Source organism: Rhinolophus sinicus, linkage group LG11, assembly GCF_036562045.2.
Source record: "Rhinolophus sinicus isolate RSC01 linkage group LG11, ASM3656204v1, whole genome shotgun sequence".
Classification (NCBI taxonomy): domain Eukaryota; kingdom Metazoa; phylum Chordata; class Mammalia; order Chiroptera; family Rhinolophidae; genus Rhinolophus; species Rhinolophus sinicus.
Genome location: NC_133760.1, coordinates 17,895,859 through 17,913,882, shown reverse-complemented (window position 1 = coordinate 17,913,882; position 18,024 = coordinate 17,895,859).

Below are 18,024 nucleotides of genomic sequence, written 5' to 3'. Positions count from 1 at the left end.
AAGGCACCGCCCAGCTCGCCCACCAGGCCCCGCCCCCCCAGCCCTGGTCCTCCGCGCACGTGTTGCTCTGGCCAGCCTGGAGAACCGTCCAGGCCCCGCGGGGTCCTGGGAGAGAGGAGCGCATGGTACCGCGCCCTCCTCACCAGCTTCCGCATCTCCCCAGCCCTACTCCCGCGGTGATTCCGAACGCACACCCGGGGACTCCGCCGCCGGTGTGGGCCTGAACACGACCAGGCTGGGAGAAGGCTGTGTAGCAGGGCCGGCCTGGGGCCACAGGACAGGAAGGGTGGGATTTGGAGTGACCCCTGACTTTGGTGCTTAGAGAAGGAAGGCCTGCCTGCACCCGGGGACCAGGGACATATGAAGAGGATCAAAATGGCCCCTCCTGTGGGAAGCTCGTGGTCCAGCTGGGATCTGAGGTACTGAATCACATGGCTGAGTGACAGGAGCTTAAAGAAGGGGAAGCGCTTTAGCCACATTCTGAGCTGATTCCTGGGTTCAGAAATTCCCATTTTAACCTAAGGGAGAGCTCTCTGCCAAGGAACAGCGTTCAGGGGCACACAACTATGAGAAGCAGTGACACAGCCTTTGGGAAGTTAGGAATTTGCATGAGTTCAGTCAAAGTGACAAAACAGGACATTCTCAGAAAGACATTCTGAGAACTCCAACCCCAAATCTAGTTTAGCCTGTTATTCTTGAAGAACCTGAGAGATGCCTTAGATAAGAAGGGTCACCAGGTAGCTGGAGCTAGTGGTCAGAAGTCAGAGAGGGACTGCAGGGTGACCAGTCATCGTAGGCTTGGAAGCAAGAAAGAATCCAAAATACTTGCTGATTAAACTGACATGTGAACAGGGAAAAAGCTTAAGAGTCTGGACTCGGGGAGTTTAGCCAAGGCATGTCATTCTGCACCCCCTTCCAGCATGCTAGCCATTCTTCTGGAACGTTAGAACCTATTGAAATATTGCTAGCCAGAAGGTCATACAACACAAATACTAACTTGCAAGATGTGTAAATTGGTGGCTAGGGGTAATAAAAATAATCTCCCCACTCTTTCTACCCACCGTCCATTCAGAGAGTGCTGCTTGGCAGGAGACTGGACTGTAGTGGCCGAGCAAACTTTCAGAGCCCTTGTTGGGTACCAGGGACAGTGCTGAGCCCTCAAAGGGCAAATTCGTATTTAATAGAGTGGGTGCTCTTATCAGCACCATTTTGTAGATGAGGAAACTAAGGCTTAGTGGCGTGATGTAACTGTCTAGTAAGTGAGCTGGAACCACATCCTTCTGATGACCCCTGCACCCGTGTGTACTTTTAGTGATTCTCCCACCCTTCTTCCTGTGCTTTATCCACCTCTAGACTGCTGTTAAATTTCTGTCGTTAATAGCAGTTAAGACTTGACAATCTCAGGACAGATTTCATTTTGCAAGGAGGGGGATCATTTGCCAAAGCTCTAACAAAGTCCCCACCACCTCCACCTAGATTCACACAGCTGGCACCTGCAGGGTGTGTCCCCTGTGCTTGCCACTACACTGGGCTCCCGGCACATGACAGTGAATGCCACCTGCAACAACAGAGAGATGCGATCAATAATCACACATGGAAAGTGTGAAATTACAGCCGTGGTAAGCCAGGGATGCTACAAGGGCCCAGAGAGCTAGTCAGAAGGAACCGGGCCGGCCCAATCCTGCTTTTCTCGAGGGATAGAGGTGGAGAGAACACAGGTGCACCTGGAATGTAGGTGCCTCCCAGGAGGGGCTCTTGGAAAGTTGCAGAGACCTTAGTAGCTGAAAGGGTGACAACATCCCAGGAGCGTTTTCAAGATCCTAAGGGATCCCAAGATCCTACTGTTTTGCCACCACTGTCGATTGATTTCCATATAACGTCCTAGATTTCCTCCTGCAAATTTGCTTTGTTAGGTATGTGCCTGACTCCCCTGATGTAAATTTAATAGTCCTGAGACGCTTTACCAGAAGTTCCACTCAAAACAAATCTTAGCAAAGAGTGCCATCTACTGGTGGAATTTTTGAACTTTTGGTTCTTTATACAGATTCAATTCAACGGCTCACTCAACAGTGGTCTTCTAAGGCCCTAGCCAGTAATTCATTAAAAGTCATGTAATTTATTCTCACCAGGGCTGGTGGGGAGAATATCTTGAACATTTCTGTAGGGGGACGTTTGGGAGTTTCTGTCAAAAACCTTAAAACTGTGTGTCCTGTCTGGCCAGTAATCCCACGTCTCAGAATTTCTCTAAGGAAATAAGGAGTGTGCTGTTTTTTGGCTTCATGGTTACTTATTATATCTTTAAAATATAATAGCCAATATTGGAAATAAACCAAACGTCCAACAGATTTGCTTTGGTAAATGTTACTATATTCGCGTGGTGGAATACAGTGCAATCCTTAAAAATCAAGATGTAAAAGAATCTATTCTGGAAAAATGTGTTTGTGATATTATCATGAGTGAAACAACGGCATAAAACATTCCAAAGCCCCATTTGGTGGATTCTTGGGGTGCTCTGGCTGAGCTGGATTTTCATATCTATTTTTTGAGAGCTGGGAAACTGCCATTTTGAAGGAGCAAGCAGTTTCTCAGGTAGGGTGTAACTCAGCCTCGAGGTCGCTGCCTCTTTGGGGAAGGAACAGGATCAGCCAAGTACAGGTTTAGCTGCCCTGGAGGGAAACGTACATGGTGCTTCCGTCTGGCAGAACAGCATCTCTTATAGATGGTGTAGGTTCTAACCCCTTTTAGGAAGCCTCTTTCTTCTGCTTGGAAACACAGAGGCCGTGGGGCCATCTTAGGAGAAAAGAACATGTCACAGGCCCTCCGGCTCTCAGAAGACAGGTTGGACATTGGGCCAATATAGTAGCTGCTCTTCAAGCTTTTCTACCCACTTTCAGAACTCTCATATGTTATCTCCAAACCTTCAGTGATTTTCACATTCCTGATTGCAAAATGTGAGCTGTAGAAAATGGGGATGGGTAGGGAATGGTGAAAGTGATCAAAAGGTACAAACTCCTAGTAACAGGATAAATAAGTCCTGAGGATATAATGTAAAGCATTGTAACCATATTGTTAACAATACTGTAGTATATATTTGAAAGTTGGTAAGAGGTGTATCTTAAATTTCTCATCACATAAAAAAATGGTAACTATGTGAAGCGATGGATGTTAAGTAGTCTTATGGTGGTGATCATTTTGCATGTATACAAATAACAAATCATTATATTGTACATGTTACACTAATACAAGGTTATATGTCAGTTATATCTCAATAAAACTGGGGGTGGGGGAAGGAAACAGGGTTTCAGGGCAGTAGTATCCTGACTTCTTACCTGGACCCCACTGCACACCAGCTGAAGGAACTTGAGCAAATCCTACCTCTCTCTAGGCCTCGGTTTCACTTGCTACAAAATGGGAATAGTAGCACCTACTACAAATGAACTAACACATGTAAAGGACTTAGTGTCTATAACAAAAGAACAACTCAATAAATAGTAGCCACTAGTGGTAGTAATAGTATCTATAAATGGCTGCAAAACTGATTAAATATATACCCAAAAGGTAATAGCAGCTACCTCCAGGTGGAGGGGGGTTACATATATCAGGTCCTCCAATAACAGCGTTTCATTATAATGTTGATGAGATGCTGTAAAAGCTTAAGTCTTGTTTCTATTAATTAGCTAAGGGTTTCACTTCAAGCCTCAGAACCTATCCACGGTGTTAAGTGAGGACTTATTGTATAACTTTGTTCTTTTTTATATTTCCCTGTGGCTTCTAAACTTTCTATGAGCATCTACTCCCTTTACGTTGTTAATCTGAAAGGACATTTACCCACAGAATACATAGGCCGCCTCGTGGCTCTGCCTCCCTTTCCATCCAGGTTGCACATTACTCTCCTCACCCTGGTTTGTGTCTCTTCCTTGGGGAAAGTAGGACTCCATGTAAAGTCTCCCTGGTCATCTGGCTTGGTCTCTGACTGCCATTTGTAGGGAGGGGCAAATGCTGATGTTTTTAGCCTTCGGAAAGAAAAAGTTTGCCTCCCTTGCCCGGGGAGAGTAGAATGGGCTTAAAAACCTTTAATCAGCAGAAATGGATTGAGTTTCACAAATATTCCAAACAAAACACCACCAGTTGTGTTTCACGTAAAGTAAGCCTATTGTTTCTGTGGGTAAATAAATGTTACAAGACACGCATTTAGAGCTATTTTCTGCCTTGCAGACACACCCTTTGCTCTGACAGACAGTGGGTTTGCTTTACCTTACAGGGTTTAAAAGGCTTGGCTCCAACTCTGTTGTACTTGTCAACCTTGAGAATAAAATAGCTGATTATTTTACTAGCAAAACTGAGTTTACTTGGGAATATCAGAGGAATGCAATTCAGGCCATGCAAACTTTAGCAAACCACAGGCAAGTCCACAGAACATGGGAACATTATTTAATAGAGAAAAAGGAGGAAGTTGGGAAGGATGGGTATGAGCAAAAGTCCATTGGAGCACAGCGAAAGTTCAGAGTGGCCGTGGCTTCTCCCACAGAGTGAGTGTGATTGTTTCTCATTGGCTGGGCTGTTGCTGGGTAAGGAGAAAAATCTTCTGTCTTCTTGCCAGGGTATGTGAAGTAAGCTTCTTCCTGTCACAGTTTGTAAAGTGAGCTGCAATGGGTGGTACATGCAGAGAGCTCCCACTTAAGGGGACTCCACTTTGAATGAGATTTTCCTTTCTTTTCACATACTCATCGGTGACCCTGCTTTTGCCGCTGACTCAGAATTGCACTTACTTAAATGTATGCAGTGGCTAGTGGTCTGGCTTTAGAAGGAGGCTCTAGCAGTGTGACTGTATCAATCTACCTGTGCCTCAGCTTTCACATCTGTACATTGGGAAGTGTTTGAAGTTTAAATGAGGTAAGACAGATACAATATCTCACAGAGCGCCAGAACAGCTTGCCCTCTCCGGTTAGGTTAACTTGGGTTACTGTTCTGTCTCCTTTGAAGCAACCACAATACAGCAGCAAGAGTTGGAAAGGGTGGAAATTAGACAATTCTTTGTTTACTGTTGCAGTCTGAGTTTTCTTGATGCTCAAGGTTGTGGCTTTAATCACCCTGCAAAATTCAAGAGTGATGGCCTGAGTATTTATAGTCCTGTAAGATCCTTGCTCTTCTTTTGAACGCATTCTTTTTTCCCCGAAAAATATGTACCTGATAAATCCTTCATTGACGTGGAAGCTTGCACTCCCCCCTGACGAGTGGCTGCCCTGCTAAGTTTGTTCTCAGCCATATGGGAGAAATGTCTGTGTTCTTTTCATATAGCAAATGTCTTTTTTTTCTTCTGGAAATTTGTTTTAAAAGCCATGCTTTTATTGTGCTCAGCTGTTAGTTTTTCCTGTCTGCATGCTTGAAAATGTGGGACCGCCCTTAGCAATATCCGAAATTAGGTTCTCTTTCTGAGCAGATGTGTGTGCATAGTGTGGGGCTCCGGAGCGAGTGTCCCTGGAATGTGCCACCCTGACGTGCAGATTATTTCAAACGGAAATCAATTAAAGCCCAACAAACCCAGGAAGAGTTTTTTTACTTCCCCTTTTTCTTACAGGGATTCAGACAGGCAAACCTGTTTCAGGAAGGGAACCTTGGCATAACCACCTTAAGCATTTTCACCCTAACATTAGGAAGATTCGAAACATGTTTACTAGATTACCCTCTGTGTCCCATTGTTTGTGAGTTGCCTAGCAAAAATGTACTTGCCATGTGTGTTCAGCATTTCCTCAATTATAGCTATAAGTCGCCCCTGCTCCCTTCTGATATCTAAGACCACATTCCCTCCTTTTCTCCATTGTCCAGAATGGCATATAAACCCAAGGTTGCCTCACTGTCTTTGGAATTTTCATGCTTATGTGAACAATGTACCTCCCTCCTCCCCCCTCCTCCCCATGCACACGTATTAAAAATTTGACTTTCTCCTGTTAATCTGCTGCATGTTTGAATTATTTAACCAGCCAGAAGAACTAAAGAGGTAAGGGGAAAGTTTCCCCAGCCCCTAACAATTTGTTGAGCCTGCCAGGAGCATTACTGGTTGGGACGCTGCTGGCTCGGGGAGTGCTGCAGCTGAGAAATCGTGGCCCTCTTTCGGCAGAGGTGAGCATTATTTTCGTTTGCCCTGCACACTCTGGTCTCTTCCTGTGAGGTTCTGTAGAAGTTAGAAATGGTGAGAGCCCTTTTTGTCTCTTCTAACTTTAGACTGGCAAGAGACGGTATTTGTGCCTTCTTGGGTTTTCTTTATTGCTCCTTTCGTCCCAGAGATGGTGTTTTTTCTTCTTCTTCTGTGTCTACGTCTTTCGTGTCATTTGTTGTAAGAAGGAAATACCATCGGGATAGTAAACAGGCATAGACTCCCTGCAAGCCTGTTGTATGAGCCGGCCTCACAGGTGAGGGAGTTAAGTGGTTCTCTCCAGACTAATGTCCATTCAGACAAACTTTGCTGTGGGTCCCTATGTAAAAACCTGATTAGGTTTTTCCTTCCATCTTGTTCTGTGTCCTAAGGGCTTGGCTTTGTGACCAGCAAAAATATTTTTCTCTGGTCTCCACCATCTGGAAGATGCACTTAGGGGATGCACCAAGTGGCTAGTAGAGTAGACTACGGTTTCAAGTGTCTCTCTCTGGCTGTGCCAGTTCTCAGGGGAGTTTGTCATAAGGGACCCTAGGCCATCAGGGGCCTTTGTCATCTAAACCTTCATTACTTGTTAATGCTGGAAAAATCCCATTGCAGTAGTGTTACCGAACAGAAAGAGTTCGTCCACCCAGAGCCAAACACTAAACCCAGAGCCAAACACTAACCACTGAGAAGTGCAGTGGAGAAAAATTGGCTATTTTATAATGAATGGCACCATCAAGGAGAACAGGAAACTCATGCTCAAAAGTCTTAAACTCCCTGATAGTATGTAGGTTACAGATCATATAGGGCAAAATCACAAGACACCGGTGGTTAGAGGTGTTCGGGGTCCTGCTGGGAGCTGATTGGAGGTTAGGTAAGAGGAATATATTTTCAGATCTTGAGGACAGTTCTGAAGTCAGTTCCAGTGTCCCTCTGTCTGGTTTCACAGGAAAGTAGCCAGAGGGGTTATTTCACCTTAGGGCTCAGAGCAGAAACAGAATTTAGGTCAAGATGTTTATCTTTAGCCTGCCAGAGGTCTGAACTACTGTCTCCTGCTGCCTTGGACGTTTGCTGATTATCTGGGGGGAAACGCTAGGTCTCTAAGAGGGGGTGGTGGGGAGTGGGGGCGGGGGAAGTGATTTCCAGAGCTAGGATTTAAAGCTAAATCTAATCAAAGTCATAAGGACCCTTGGTTTCAGTAGCACTTGCCTAGTGCCACAAAGTAGCCGGTTTGTGGTTGGAAGTATCTCACATTTTATGCGAAACTGGAGACACTGTATCCAGGGGTGTCAAGCCTGCGGGCCAACGGCCTGCAATCCATTGTTAATCGGCCCGCAGCAAATTCCAAAAATATATTTAGTTTACTTAAATAAACCAGGTGAGGCAATATGTACTTTACCTCAAGTGAATGGCCCGGCTGTTTGTATATTTTACCGCATATGGCCCTTGGTAAAAAACGTCGAAAAAAGTTTGGACACCCCTGCACTACACCATCCTTACCACCTGTGTAACACAGGTCTGCGCTTTCTCTGACTTTCTTTAGGAGTGGATTTTTGGATCACGGGGTCTGCACTATCTGAGCCCACTCCAGGGATGCCGTTAGTGTCCGTGGTAAAGATTTACTCTAAGCCTGGGAAGTTACCTCTGGGTCTTTCCATTAAAAGGCTTATTGTAATGAGTTGCTACTGGAATAAATATACTGATGAGGACCCTGTCCGTCAATGGCCAGAAGATGGATCTTTTGAATGGGAGAAACTTGTATCTTTAAAACAAATATTAGAAAGTTCTCATAAACACCTTATTGGTATTTATGGGAAGAGCTAATAGAAAAGAGAACACGAAGAAGCATAACAGCTAGCTTAAAAGATTCCCTTAATAAAATCAAAGAACAGAAGTTAAACTTAGCACAAAAATTAAAGAACAAATAGAATGTAAATTCTCCTTCTCCTCCCACATATAGTTCCCTTTATCCCCGACTCCCTGTCCCAGATCTTACAGAAAATCTTTTGGATCTTTGGGCCCCAGATCTAAATGACCCCCCACACACACACACAAAAGAAAAAACAAACAAACAAACATAAAAACAAAAAACCTAGCTTCAGCTCCTGAGTCAGATCTCTTAAATCCTAAAAAGTCTTCCAACATCCCCAGAAGACGTCTTAAACTCCCAGCTGCCTGTTTTAACTTCCCTTCCTTTACACGATGTACAGAGGTCTTTAAGGTCTGATTGCCAAGCTAGAGGCATCCAGGTGATTTGTGTAAATGCTGAACGCCAGGAATTGAATTTAATACAAACGGCGAGAAAGGGCAGGAAGGCTCACTTTGCAGTCCCCGTTGATTTCTCCTCTTTTCCAGGACTCGATAAATAGGCCTTACCAGCTTCAGATATTCATATGAAATGTTCCTTGCGCATGTATCCTGATCCCCTGCCCCCAAGAATCCATGTCCCCTGGACAGCAGCTGATCTTCTAACCTATAAAACCCTCTTACTCTGTCTGTCTCCTCTCTCTCTGAAGATCCAACAAAGTTCAGAGAGGCATTAGAAAGGTGAATAGCTATTTATAACCGCTCACACAGGGATCTGGATTGGCTGCTAAGGGGAGTCATTCCAGCTCATTGTACAGTAGTTATCAGACAGGCCAGATGACCACCTGGAGAAGAACACCCTCCTCATAGGGAGAACAGATGGCCAGACCCTCTCCCAGGCCCTCCTGTAAATGAGCTGGAGTCGGCTCAAGTGGAAGCCGTCTGATATTCAAGGGTTAGTAGGAGTGGTCATGGAGGCTTTTCCTTCCAACGCAAATTGGTCCAAAGTTGAATTGTGTACTCAAAACAGAATGAGCGTATCTAAAAGCATCTGTTGTTGAATGTTTTGTAGAAACCTTTCAGAGACACACTGCATTAAACCCAGCAGCTCCGGGGCATAGGAATCTCTTCATTTCTGCTCTTGCGGGGAAATCTTCTCCCTGATATTAAAAACCAAATTCAAAAAACTGTTGTTGGTTAGAGTGGGCAATCCTTAAGCGTGTTGATTGAAGCCACCACACAATTTTTTGAAAATAGTTTGCAGGAATGCAGAAGGACAAAACAATTAAAATCTTCCATTCTTGCTTTGTAACTTGAGTCGTTAGAAAGACAAAAGCATGACTTGAGAGTAAATTTAAGCCCCCCCCCCCATTTGTCTCCAGACTTTTGCAGATACTGCAAGAAATCAGGACATTGGAAAAAAAACTGTCCAGCGCTTAAGAAAAAAAGTCTAAAAGGCAATACTTCTACGTAAGCCCCAGAACCCCAGAAGTTTCCTTTTTTTTCCTGATGGACAAGTCCCCCTTAACTGATGGTGTCAGCTGGTTGTCGCCCCCCCAGCGCCTACCATTAAACTTAAACTCGAGGAGCAGGAACTGGATTTCTTAATTGATACTGGTGCCACTTTCTCTACCATCCACTCAGAGGGTCTTTCTCTACCCATCACCCCTGACAATCCAAGCAGTAGGAGTTTCCAGGCAGCGTGTTTCCTTGCCCCTGTTTCAGCCTACATCAATATCCTGGGACCCTCTCCACTCTCAGCATGCTTTTCTAGTTTCTGGCGGTTCACCAGCAAACCTTGATAGAGAGTTGCCATGTAAATTGAATGCAACTATAAGTTGTAATGAAAATGGTGTTTTCATTTCTCTGCCTTCAGGCCAAGCTCCAAATTTCCTAATTCCTTTACTGGAAATTCATTGTCAATTGAACTCCTCGGAAGAGGAGGAGATTTATTCAAAAGATGTCCCAAGTCACCTCCGGGCCACACATGTAAATAAAGTTGGATTGCCAGAGTGTAGAGTCCCTTTGCATTACTAGGAAGAAAAACCATTTCCTTCACCAGCTCGGTACCTGCTCTCCAGAAATGCAGAGCAATGAGTTTACCCTGAAAACAGACTCCCTCTAAAACAGGGTATGTTAATTTTGACTTCCTCATGCAACAACACTCCAATCTTGCCAGTACATAAAGAGGGTAAATTTGATGCAGCTGGAAACCAAATTTGTCAGTCTGTACATGTCCCAAGAGCCCTAAGTCATTCTTCCCCACTGAATCTTCTCTATTCTTTCCTCAATTCCTGCTGATACAGCCTGGTTTACGGTAGTTGACCTCTGCTCAGCATACTTTTCTATCCCTGTCCATTTTGACTCCCGGTTTCTTTTTGCATTTACATTGCAAGGGAGAAACTTGACACAGACTCATCACCTTCAGGTATATTGTGAGTCCCCCTCAATATTTTCCCAGTCCTTAAAGCAGATTTAGACTCTGTAGCCTTTACCCAAGTCTCCATGCTTGTTGGATATGTTATTGATGACCTTTTGCTTTGTAATCAAACTAAGCAAGGAGCTCTTAATAGACTTACTCATTCTTAAAATTACTAACTAAATCAGGCCACCAAGCTTCCAGATCTAAAGTTCAATCGGTAAAAACAACTGTTATCTGCTTAAGACATGAGATATCTCAGGGCATTCAAAAGCTAACCCCCAAACGCCTTGAGTCCATTTATCCATCCCTCTCCCCAAAACTAAAGTACAATTTTAGGGGCACCTGGCTACTGCTGCCAATGGATTCCTAATTTTGCAGTCCTTGCTAAACATGTGTGTGCCCTTCTCCCAGATAACATCCCAGACCCTATTTCCTGGCCTTCAGAGGCATTAACCTCTTTTGAAGCTTTAAAACAAACTCAGTTCACACCCCTAGCTCTTGGCTTTGACAAATCCTTTCATTTATACAGCCATGAAAAGAACGGGATTGCTGCAGGTGTCTTAGGACAATCTTTTGACTCTCAGAGACCTCCCATAGCATCTTTCTCATGCCAATTAGACCCTGTGGCATCAGGCCTGCCCCCCTGTTTACCTGTGGTGGCCTGTGGTGACAGCAGTTGCTGCTTCGATGGACAGAGCCAGTACTCTAACATGTGGCTCCCCCATTCACCTCTATGTTCCCATGCTGTGCCGGGTATTTTACAAGTTCTTCAGACTAGCACCTCTCCACATGGCCGCGACAGACCACCTATGAACAGGCACTTTTAACTAACCCCTCCATCATCTTACTTAGTAGGTATAATGCCTTCCATCCAGCTATTTTACTACTCCTTCCTGATGGTGGATTGCCCCACTCTATTCCCCACAATTGCCTGGCCACTATAGAAATGGTCTCAAAGCCACAGGAATCTGTCAGACATTCCTTTAGGTAACCCAGGCGTACTTTTATTTTGTGATGGCTCCTGTACATGAAATGTTCAGGGAAACCTAACAACTGGTTATGGCGTAGTTTCTCCAAAGAATACCTTGAAGCAGATTCTTTGCCCCCTGTAAAATCAGCCCAAGCTGCTGAACTCATAGCTCTTACCAGAGCTTCCACGTTAGCAAAAGGGAAAACTGCCACCATCTATACAGACTCTAATTTGCTTTTGGAGTCTGTCAGGCTGTTGGCACCATTTGGAAGTCCTGTGGATTCTTCTGTAGGTACTCCCAGTTGCTAAAGGGCATATAATTGCTGCCCTAGTACACGCCATTCACCTTCCATCTAACATTGCTCTTGTTCACTGTTCAGCCCACGCTAAGGAAACTGGTACTGGACCTTTAGGAAACCACAGGGCTGACAGAGCCGCACCATGTGCAGCCCCAAACAGAACCCCTTCTCCTTTCTCTACCCAATTTGAAACCTGCCTTTATCCCTGACTGGTATTAACTACTGGGCAAATGCTTCCCAATCTGAAAAAGAGAAATGGGTACGAAACAATTATCCAGTGAATTTTATATTGGGCCAAATGGACTTCTTATAGCTCCTTTTCTTTTGACTTTTTGGCTTGCACTTATATCCCACCAAATGGGACATATGTATAGACACGGTGTAAGTGGTCAGAAGTTTTGCAGGTCCCAGGGCAAAACCAATTATCTTTCAGTTCCTTTCAAAGGTAAGGACCTGCAAAACTTCTGACCACTTATTTCCCAGTGTACTACTTGTAATCTCACCAAACTCCTGGAAGAAATCAGTACCTCAGGAAGTCCTCCTAGACCCACACTGCCCCTTGCGATACCCCCGGTGACTTTTATAGACTTGCCCCCACTTTAGGCTATTCTCACTGTCTGGTTGTTGTCTGCATGTGTAGAGGGTGGACTGGATGCTAAGCGACTGGACGTGCTGATGCCACAATTGTGGTACAGAAACGAATAGCTGAGGTTATTCTACATTTTGGCATTCCCTTATGGATTGGCTCAGACCGAGGAACTCATTTTAAAACAGAGATAAACCACCTACTTGCAAAAATGCTGGGGTATTCCTTAAAACTTCATGCCCCCTACCATCTGCAATCATCAAGGCAAGTGGAATGTAAAGCTCTGGACATAAAAAGGACTTTAGGAAAGATCTGTCAAGAAACTGGACGCAACGTCCAGAAGCTTTACCCTGGGCTCTTATAAAGATCCAGAATACTCCAAATAGGAAATATGGTTTAACCCCTTTTGAAATAGTATTTGGACACCCAATGCCTTCTGGCATCTCTAAACCTTCCATTCATGGATTAAGTGAACACTCTGGAAACCTAAGTAAAACATTTGATGCTATGACTAGCTAGACACGAGAGCTAACTAGTGTGCTTGAAGCTAAAAGAGGCGTGGCCCCTCCTGACTGGCAAGGCTTGCCATGCCTTTCGGCCGGGAGACTGGGTGTCTTTAGAAGAAAATACACACTGTCACCTCGATGGGAAGGACCTTCTGAGGTACTGCTAAACATCTACACTGCCATCAAAATGAAAGAAAAAGCCTCCCAGATCCATGTTAGTCATGTCAAAATAGACCCAGAGCATCACTCTCAAGACACCTGGGAGACAGTCCCTACAGGTGACCTTAAACTGAGAATTTCCATGACAAATTCCCAGGCCCCAGAACAAATGGCATCGCGAACTAGACAGCTTTTCCAAAGATCACAGGTGAAGAAACCTCGCTTTTACCTACCTCCCACCCCTCACTAGCCTCTGCCTTTAAGACTCTTTTTATGTGCACATCTACACACACCTCCTCTTATTAATGACCATCCCCCCCATTTTATTAAACTTCTTTTTTAGATAGCTGACTGGAGAGTGGTTATCCCTGTTCTTTCTCTAAGTTTCCACTATGAGTTCCGTTACTAACTCTTTTTCAACAACGTGGGCACAGACCAAACACCCCCATGCCAGCTTACCAAACCCTGGCTACATTAACTAATCAATCTGACTGGTGGTTATGTCGGCATCTAGATAGTGCAAAAGAGCCTGAAATAGTCTTTGTTTCCAGTCGGTTTGAACAGCTGGTGGACGGAATTTGGAAGATGGATGAGCAACAGTGTGTGGTATCCATGACAAGACAAATGTCAATCAGATGAGTCATTTGGGCCCCAGAAAACCTCTAGAAAAGCTCAAGAACTGTCCTTCTTCAGATGAGTCATTTGGGCCCCAGAAAACCTCTATAAAAGCTCAAGAACTGTCCTTTGCTCAAGTAAAGACAAAAAACTTTTTCCTTTGCATTGAAACTGGACACAACTTTGGACCTTTCCTGGGTGACATACCAGGAATAATATTTCTGTGGTTTGATTCCACAGAAAGGATTTTGAAATCTCTCAAGGAAATTGCAAGTAACTTTAGCATTACTCATTGCTGAGAAGCAAAGTTAGAGATGATAGGGTTAGATTTTTCATTTAGGGCTCAGCTAAGTTAAAAAAAGAAGAAAAGAAAAGAAAAGAAAAGAAAAGAAAAGAAAAGAAAAGAAAAGAAAAGAAAAGAAAAGAAAAGAAAAGAAAAGAAAAGAAAAGAGGGGCGGCCGGATGGCTCAGTTGGTTGGAGTGTAAGCTCTGAGCAACAAGGTTGCCAGTTTGATTCCCACATGGGCCAGTGAGCTGCGCCCTCCACAACCAGATTGAAGGACAACCACTTGGAGCTGATGGGTCCTGGAGAAACGCACTGTCCCCTAATATTCCCCAATAAAATGTATAAAAAATAAAAATAAAAGAGTTTGCCTATGCTTCAGGCACTATGCTTATGACTATCACGGTGAGGGTTGTGCCCTGTTTCTCAGCTATGTCCCCAAGCTTGGCCTTGTCAGTGCTCAGAAAGAATACCCTTTCAAGAGGAAGCAATAATAGGAAATGAGTTAAGAGTTCAGGCCTACCCATCAGTGGATAAATAAAATGTAGCATAACCATACAATGGACTATTATTCACCCAAAACAGGAATGACGCACTGACCCACGCTACAGCATGGATGAACTGTGACGACATTATGTTCAGTGAGAGAAGCCAGACGCATGGTGTTGTATGGTGCTGTTTATATGAAATGTCCAGAAAAGGTAAATCCAGAGAGACAGAAGGCGTGTTGGTGGTTGCCGGGGCCACAGGGAGAAGATGGGGAGTGACTGGGTTTCTCTGTGGGATCATGCATTGTCTTGGCCTGAGAGAGTGGTGATAGTTGCACAGAATGGTGAATGTGCAGACACCTCTGAAGCACCTGGGACTCCAAGCTAAAAGACGCTGCGGAAGCATGTCTGGGCAGAGTCAGCTGGAAGGAGGGACAGAATCAATGCGATATTGCCCTGTGGAGGCTGGAGGCCCCACTGGCTAGCCTCCGTGAAGGGTCCTGCAGACGCTGAAGTAGGTTTGCAGGTTGTCAGGGCCCAGGGTTTCCTCCCTCCTCAGGCCGGCCATCTCCAGGACATTTGGCACCTCATCTTTCCTCGATCAGGGAGGGACGGGTGGGAGTGGGGTGATGAGGTAGCACCAAACAGTCAGCTCCTGGTGGCCAGCTCGGCCGGCAGGAAGGAAGTTGCAAGGAGTGGGGGAGGGGCTCCAGCATCATCTGTCCAGTCTCTATCGGCAATTCCAACCCAAGGGACACAGCCAGTGGTGGAAAGACCTTGACTGCCTCTGCTCCCCGTGCCCATATGGCTAGAGTGATTCCTTAGGAGAACCCAGATGGCCTCCAGATGAGATCCCGCTCACTGTGCTTGAGCACTCCATTTTGGAGGTGCTACGCATGTCACCCCATGTCTCCCCAAGGCCGCTCTGGCTCCTGGGGGCCCATGGGGCTGCGCCTGCCTGCTGAGGGTCAGACCCCAATCATTTTTATAGTTCTCCACTCAGCAGTACACACACGCCTCTGCTTTACTGCATTTCCCCCTTTTTAGGTTCTAGAAATGAGTGAGGGATGGAAAAACAGAAAGGCTATGACTAATCAAAAGCGTAGCTCTCACAAGTTAAAATGGCAAGACAAGGTCAGAGTTGCGGGGAATAGGAGATCTCTAGCTTTGGTCAGATTTCTCCACCTTTACCCCCAAACCTCCACTCCCAGCTTTTTGATCCACTGAAGGCAACTCTTTCCTCCAAGCCGCTGGCACGAAACACCTGGCTTTACCCTTAACACCTCACTTTCTCTCTTATCCCACAGTCAGTAGGGCTGGATCACAACACCAATGTCTCCAGCATCCACTTCTCTTACCATCACTGCTGGGTGGCTTTGCTTAGACAGTTTGTAGTCCACCTGTGTCTGTCCCCTGTAAGACCGTGATTGAGATGTACCTGCTCTGAAGTGTCCTCACTCCCCTTGGAGCAAAACCCCACCTTTACATGGTCCCCAAGGCCCCTCTGGACCCGTCCTCTCTGGTCAGATCTCTGTCCTCTTCTCTTGATACTGTGCCCTCGCTCCCTTCATTCTAGCCATGCTGGTCTCTCTGATGCTCTGGAACTTTCCAGAACCATCTCCGGTACCTGCACAGCTTATTCTTTCACCTCATGCAAGTCTTTGCTCAGATGTCAACTTCTCAGTGAGTCAACCCTGACCCGGTACCTGGCTCCCTGCCTCCACTCTGCTCTTTCTGGAGCCCTGGTCGCCTCTAGCAGATTCCACCCTTGCTTATTACACCCGTCATCTCAGTATTGTTCGCCCTGCGGATGCAAGCCCCACCCGGGCCAGGGCCGGGGTGCTTTGTTGTTTCGCCCACAGATGTATCCTGCTTGTCTTACACACTAACTGGTACGTACTGGTGGGAGGTGTTCAGTTGTTGGATATTAAACTGATGTGAAGCTGTGTGTTTTATTATGAAATACTGAAAAAAATCAAGAATATGTAAGATGGATATATATATATATATATATATATATATATATATATATATATGAAAAGCCTATTGTTTGATGTTTCCACCTTTGATATGTGTTTATGTGTTCAGAGACTTAGAACCCCTCCCTATAGGATGGCCACCTCTGAATTTCCAGAATTCAGTAGAAAGGATCAGAAGATTTCACTTTGCTTAAAAGTAATTCCCGGGAGGCCGGATGGCTCTGCTGGTTAGAGCGCGAGCTCTCAACAAGGTTGCCGGTTCAATTCCCACATGGGATGGTGGGCTGTGCCTTCTGCAACTAAGATTGAAAACGGAGACTGGACTTGGAGCTGAGCTGCACCCTCCAAACTAGATTAAAGGACGACTTGGAGCTGATGGGCCCTGGAGAAACACACTGTTCCCCAATATTCCTGCTCCATGCCTACTCCATGCTGCTCCATGCTGCTCTGTACCTGCTTCCCTCAGTCACGATGTGCAGCAGCACAGGGGAGAGGGTGACTTCTCCTCGGATGGTGCCAAGGAAAATATCACAAAATAGGAGACACTTGGACTGAGCTTGAATGATAGAAAAACGTTTATGAGCAGAGCCTGACAGGTTAGGGCATTGCCAGGAGAAAACAGCATGGTTCAGGTGCTGAGGCAAGACTGCACACTGCTATTCGGGGATGGCAAGCAGCACTGAGCTCTACGAGTTGGAGCACCTCATTCACTTTCTACCAAATGAGTGTTTATTTGGTGCTGCGAGCAAGTGAGCAGATGAGGACACCACCCTCGCAGGACTTACCTTCCAGAGTGGGAAACAAGCAGTGAACAGCTATCAAGCATGATGACAAGTGATGAGTGCCTGGACGCAAGCAGTGGGTGACAGGAAGAGGATGACAGGGAGACCTGTGGTCAGGGCAGAGGCTGAGGAGGAGATTGAGGGTGTGGGTGACTCATGCAAATAGCTGTGGGGCAGCAAGGCACACAGAGAACTCCCTGAGCAGGGGTTGATGTGGAAGGGAGCTTGGGGGTCCGATCTCACAGGAAGCAGCTTGTGCTTAATTCCAAGTGTAACAGAAAGCCTCAGTTTTGAACAGGGAAGCAGATAGTCAAGCTGACACTTCTCCCCAAAATCTTTGTCCTGTTAACAAAGAATGGATTAGGTGGGAATGGGCAATGCTGGAAGGAAGTGGCAAAATCAGGAGGCTAGCGACATAATCCTGGCTAGAGATGAAGCCATTTCGTGGCAGTAGCAGAGAACATGGAGAACAGTGAGTGGATCTGGAATATGTCATAAGGTAGGGGGGCTGCCAACAGGACACACTGATGCCTGGGGTGCAGGGAATAAGGGGACAGAGAGCTCTGAGGGGTTTCCCCAAGGCTGGCTTGAGCGCTGGGTGGATGGAGGTGCCCTTTACTGAGATGGAATTGGTGGATGCCTTTTGGCAGGAGGGACAATACCTAAGGGACAAGGTTTCCCTTTATCACTGGCATACAGCTGTGCACCAGGCAGTCTGGGAGCTCCAAAGGGGCCTCCATGAGGCATGCGTGTTTCAGCTGAGAGCAGAAGGAAGAGGAACCATCAAGCAGGTGGGCGAGAGGATGTCCAGGCCCGCCAGGACCAGCTGTGGGAAGGGGCTGGGTTCCTGGCTGGCACAGAATGGGCAATAGAGAGGGGTTGGGGGAGGTGGGCAGAGACCACCACATAAGAACTGTGGAGTTTGTCCCCAGGGAGCAGCGAGGAGGGGATTTAGTCAGGCCTACCGCCCAGTCCCATGCAATCACCCAAAAG